This window comes from Peromyscus leucopus, unplaced genomic scaffold (genome assembly GCF_004664715.2).
Source record: "Peromyscus leucopus breed LL Stock unplaced genomic scaffold, UCI_PerLeu_2.1 scaffold_299, whole genome shotgun sequence".
Taxonomy (NCBI): Eukaryota; Metazoa; Chordata; class Mammalia; order Rodentia; family Cricetidae; genus Peromyscus; species Peromyscus leucopus.
This window is the reverse complement of record NW_023505177.1, coordinates 180,227-186,226: the sequence shown is the minus strand read 5'-3', so window position 1 is coordinate 186,226 and position 6,000 is coordinate 180,227. Positions and strand designations below refer to the sequence as shown.

Sequence of the window (6,000 nt, the reverse complement as noted above, 5' to 3'; positions counted from 1 at the left end):
CGAATTCCAAGGGTGGTTAGTTGCACTGGGGTGGAGGTGGGGTGGGGGTGTTTTAGCTGTCGACCACCTAGGAGCATCTTATACTCTTGGGCTCTCCCAAGTACTGTTTTCATGAGTTGTTTTTTTTTTAAAGAAGAAGAAGAAAAAGAAAATTGAGGGCTGATTTCTAGCTGCGGTTCAGCCGAGGCTCGGATCAGATTTTCAAGCGACCGTGGGATACCTGAGAAGCGGATCCCGGCAGAGGACACTCTAGGTTAGCCAGACTTGGGCAGGCTCAAGTGACAAGTGTTTTAAGGCAGATGGGAGCGGGGTTAAGGGTCGGCTGAATCCTCAACCGGGCTTTTAATTCAGGGTCGAGTCCCGGCGCTAAGTGAAAAGGACCTAGAAGAGGGGACGGTGTGGCAGGACATCAGGAAGCTGGGTCCAACCCCGCGCGGCTCCCGCGCGGCTCGGGGCGTTCCCTCCCAGGCCTCCGGGATCTTGGATTCCGGCCACTCCGCACCCTTCGGATGGGTGTGGATATTTTCAAAAGTGGACGTGACCGCCGCCGCAGAGGGGGAAGTCAGCACGGAAATGGGAGAAGAGCTCGGAGGGGAGGGGGGGAGAAGAGGGCGCTAGGGGAGGGACGCAGGGAGGAGTGGAGGGGTTCGGAGCCCGGCGCGGAGGCCGAGCGGCCGGGTACCCGGGCTGGAGCTTTCACGGGGCGCGGGTGCAGGCAGGTGAGATGCGGCGGCTGCTGCTGCTGCTGCTGCTGTGGCTCTGCGGGCCGCTCGGTGCCCTGGCCCAGGACGCCCAGCGGGGACAGCTCAGGCCGAGGACGTGGTGGACCTGGAGTTTATCCACCAGCAGCCGTCCATCTCGTGAGTCCTCGTTCCTGTCCGTGACCATCGACGCAACCTGGCCACTGACCGCGTTCTCACCTTCCTGGGTAAGTGCAGCCCCGGTCCCTCTCCTGTCCTCCTCTCACGCTCGCTCGCGAGGGCCAGCCACTCTCTTTGCTGAAACAACTTTGCGTTTGGTCTCCCGAGCCCGAGCCTCCGTCTCATGTACAGCCAACCCCAAAAGCTTTTTCCTGTCTCATTTACTCAGCGCTTGTTGCCTGGCACCAGCCAAGCCAGGTTAAGAGGAGCTTTGGAGGAAAAAAATAAAAAATAAAAAAACCCAAAGCTGTCACACAGCCCAGCACTTCAGATGGAGCCTTTGAATTTGCTTCAGTAGAGACCAGTAGCTGGTGTCCTTTAAACTCTGTTAGGAATTTTAGATTAAAAAGGAAGAAGAAGAAGAATGGAAGAAAAGTCAGATAGAAAAGCCTCAATGGAGAACAACCATCGCTCATCTTGCTGCTTTTTCAGCATCTAAATATAAGGCACTGGGCGTACTCAGTTTGATGGAGTGTGTGACTAGCATGCGAGTTTGAGGCCAGGCTGGACAAACAGGGGAGCGGGACAGTAGAAGTAGGAAGGAGAGAGGCAAGAGTATATATACCACCGTGCCTGGGATTGGGGGTGCCTGTGATCCAGCGCTCGGGAACTGGAGGTAGGAGGATCAGGAGCGTGAGGCCATCTTTGGCAACACAGCAAGTGTGAGGCCAGACTGGACTAAATGGGCGCCGGGGGAGGACGGGGGGGGGGAGGGCGGGTAGAGAGAGGAGTTGGAGACTCAGACTAATTGGGAAAATTAGGGATCAGTGGGAGGGTACAAGAGAGGGCAATGGGGTAAATATAATCAAAATATTTTTATACACGTTCGAAAATGTCATGATGAAACCCATTATTATCTATAATTAATATATGCTAATAAACTCTGGATAAGCATATTTTCTCCAAGATGAGGGTGCAGACTGGACGCTGCTTCATCAGCGGCACGGTTTCCCTTCTCCGAGGAAACGCATCTACTGCTCCTGCTCCGTGAGTGCAGACTGTCCAAGATGAAGGACTCCAGGCACAGTCCAGGTCATCTAACCATGGAAGCCTCCAGAGATGAGCAAGTCTTTTGTTGTTTTGAGACATTGTGTAACCATTAGCTCAGGCCAGCCTTGAACTCATGATCTCCCTGCCTCAGCCTCTTGAATGCCACCACACTTACCAGACACTACATCTTTACCAGCCTTTATGTCACCACTGTCGAAGGAGTAGACATCGATCACACGTCCGTGCCCACACTATCAGGTATAATCTGCTGATTTCACAGAGTCTCACGGCTAAGAGTTTGACAGTCAAACACCCTGGTTTTCTCAAGTGCGACTCATGGGATTTGTATGATGATTTGACGAGAATAATAAGCACTTACTGCAATGTTTGAGGTTAAGCTAATTGTTTCTTCTTGCCCAGCACACACGAAGTCCTGGGGTCAGTCCTCAGTGTTGCATACAGTTAGGCGTGGCGGCTCATGACTCTTTCACCAGCACTCAGAGCAAACGGAGGAGGATGAGAAGTTCAAGATCATCCCTCAGCTGCATAGCAAGGCGGCCTGGGCTGTGTTAGATTTTGTCTTTACAAAATAAATTTAGGGGCCAAGTGTGATGGCGAATACCTTTAATCCAGCATTTGGAGGCAAAGTGAAGAAGTTGAGGTTATGGGAGGTCAGTCAGCTAGCAAATAAAAGCAGTATTTGAAGGCAGACTCTGATCCAAAGACAAAGGCATCCAAAAAGAAAACAAGCCAGTGGTTATGTTTTAAAGACACACAGCAGAGTATATTAGGAAAAAACTGTCTAGAAACAAATTGAATAGAAAGGTGTTTTTTTTTTTTTTTTTTTTAACAACAAAGAAAAAAAACTGCCATTAACATACAGGTAGGCAACTTGGGGCCCAACCTCAGAGGTGCTCCAAGGAGGGCTAAACAAATGAACTGGGGTGGTCTGATTCGTTACAGGCACTAATGAATAGAAACAGGTCTCTCTCACATTTGTAACCAGAGAAAGACAGTACAGAAAATTTAAATGTTAACCTTAGAAGACTGTAGAATTGAAAGGAACATCTGTTAAATTTCTCTTCCTGGGAAATTAGTCAGAATATATTCTCAGCCTGGATTAGTGAAGAATACAAAGAGACCCAGTCCTAGAAACAACATGAATTATGATGGGAGCCTCATATACAAGGAACAAGTGTAATTTTAAAACTCTTTGGTAACACATTTTACAAAAAGCAAAAAAGCTCAGCATGATTGCTAGCTATAACCTAACATTGGGAAGCAGAAACTAAAGGATCACATGTTCAAGGCTAGCCTGGGCTACATATCGAAGCCCTGTCTCAAATAGCATTAAAACAACAAAAGTAAACATAAACAGTTGGAAGAAGCGTGTGGATGCTAACGTCTGGCAGTGCTGAGAGAAGAGTCCAGGGTCTCGCACACTAAGCAGCTTGCTCTGCCACTGAACTGCACCCTCTGCCCAATATAAAAGAGTAACGAGATTGTTCCCTGTCCCTTTCTGAAATCGTGCCTTTAAAATCTTGTCCTTTATGTTTACAGCACGTCTCAGCTCAGTCCAACGACATTTCCAGTGCCCAGCAGCTAGTAGCTATTGTAAGAGACAGTGCAGCTCGACTTGAAATAAGACATATGTGTACACAGCCACAATTTCCTCATTAAGACAATATAGTGTGGAGGATCGTTAGAAATCCCAAGTTCTACCGGGCAAAAGTGGCACTGAACAACTGTCTTAGTTGGGGTTCTATTGCTGCAGTGAAACACCATACCAAAAATCAAGTTGGGGAGTGTGGTAGTTTGAATGTAATTGGCCCCATAATCTCAAAGGAGTGCACTGTTGGGAGTGTGGCCTTGTTGGAGGAAGTCTGTCACTTGGGACAGGCTTTGAGGTTTCCTAGGCTCAGGATGCCACCCAGTGTCTCAGCTGACTTCCTGTTGCCTGCAAGATGTAGGACGCTCAGCTATTACTCCAGTACCACATCTGCCTGCATGGTGCCATGCTCCGTCATGATGATAATGGACTGAACGTCTGAAACTATGAGTGGCACCTCAATGAAATGTTTTCTTTCTAAGAGTTGCCATGGTCATGGTGTCTCTTCACAGCAATAAAAAATCCTAACTAAGACAGAGAGGGAAAGGTTTACTTGGCTTGCACTTCTAGATCACAGTCCATCATTGAGGGAATCAGAACAGGAACTGAAACATGGCAGGATCTGGAGGCAGGAGCTGATGCTGAGGCTATGGAAGGGTGCTACTTACTGGCTTACTTCCCATGGCTTGCTCAGCTTGCTTTCTTATAGACACTAGCCCAGGGATGGCACCGCCCCCATGGGCTGGCCCTCCCCCACGGATCACTAATTGAGAAAATGCCTTACAGCTGGATCTCATGGAGGCCTTTCTCAGCTGAGGTTCTTCCTCTCTGATGACTCTAGCTTGTGTTGACACAAAACGAGCCAGGACAACAAAGCAAAAAAATGTGGGTTTTGCTTGCTTTCCATAGTAATTTGCTTTTCTTTCTTCAGTAAACATTATTTTTTGCAATTTCAATAACCATTTGTGGTGTTTGAAAGAAAATGGGCCCCAAAGGAAGTGGCACTATTAGGAGGTGTGGTCTTGGGGAAGTGTGTCACTGTGGGGATGGGCTTTGAGGTCTTTTATGCACAAGCTACTCCCAGTAAAACAATCCACTTCCTGTTGTCTTCTGATAATGATAGCCAGCACCACGTCTGCCTGCACGCTGCCATGCTCCCCACCATAATGATCATGGACTGAACCTCTGAACTGTAAGCCACCACTTCAATTAAATGTTTTTCTTTATAAAAGTTGCCGTGGTTGTGATGTCTCTTCACAGCAATAGAAACCCTAACTCAGACACCATTCATTAATAATTTTAATAGTTAAATTCCCACATCTTTATTGACAGCTCCCTTCTGTATTGGAGAATCATTTGTTACCAATACGAAGTTTGTGCATTAATAGCTGGTTGTGTTGGTTACTTTTCTGTGGCTGTGACAAAATACCACAACCAAAGGCAAGGTGAGGAAGCAAAGGGTTGTTTGCGCTTACTGTTTCAGAGAGAGTCCATGATGGCCGGGGAGGAATGGCAGGCGGCCGGTGGCCAGAACAGGAAGTAACACAACGGAAAAAGAGCTTCTAGAAGTGGGTGTGGCTAGGCGCTCTCAAAGCCCACCCTAGTGACATACTTCCTTTAGCTAGGCCTTATCTTAAAACTCATCAAACAATACCATCTTCTGGGACCGCATGTTCAAACAAGTGTGCCCATGTGGGACATTTCTCATTCAAACTACCAGACCCACAGTGCCCAGGGCCACAGGTCCCCTCTGTTTCTGAGAGAAATGATCTGACTGAAGAGAGACAAAGAACTGAGAGCATCCCAGGCCTGATCCCTGGGAAGTTCTGTCCCCTGATGGACCCGTTGGTGTCCCCTTCCCTTCCAAGCCATTCCACCGTGCTCCCTGGAGCCTTGAGCGTGGTAACCCTGCTATCTACCGAGTATTCCTTTACCCCTGTGCCCAGCTGATGGAAGACACTTCCTGAAGACTCCTCCCCCTGCAGACCTGTTGAGTATGAGTTTTGCGTTCTCTCATACCCCATTCCCGTGCCTGCTACTCCTAGACAGGGGTTCCTCAGTCTGCATGCAGACTGCTCTAGTTCAAATCCCCCTCGGCTTGTTAGCTCTGGTGAGTTAGCTTAGCTCCTTTTGTTTAGGTTCCATGTTTATAAAGTGAGACTAATAATGGCACTCACATCCTTGTGATGTTAGGAGACTAAGTGGGAAAAAAAATCCTTCCAATCTGCCGAAAGCAATGGATGAAATTGGTGTGTATTAGAGATGGTTGTGGTAATACCAGTGTGTGGTCCCTCCAGCTCTCCTTCCATCCTGTCATTCACTCTGTTTCCCTAGTCCCCATCTTGATTAAAATCTGGTGCAGCTCTCAGTCTCAAGTCCTGCTATCTTAGGTGACATCAAGTTTACCTGAAAAAACAAGTCTCTCAATTTCTCCATCCTTGACCTCTCAGGTAATGGTTACTCAGTTGTTGGGCCAGTTTG

At 48.0% G+C, this 6,000-nt stretch overlaps 1 pseudogene; it reads left to right on the top strand.

Annotated features, from left to right (window-relative positions):
* Nucleotides 1–724: 724 nt before the first annotated feature.
* LOC114695756 overlaps nt 725–6,000 on the top strand; it is a 35,710-nt pseudogene continuing 30,434 nt past the window's right edge.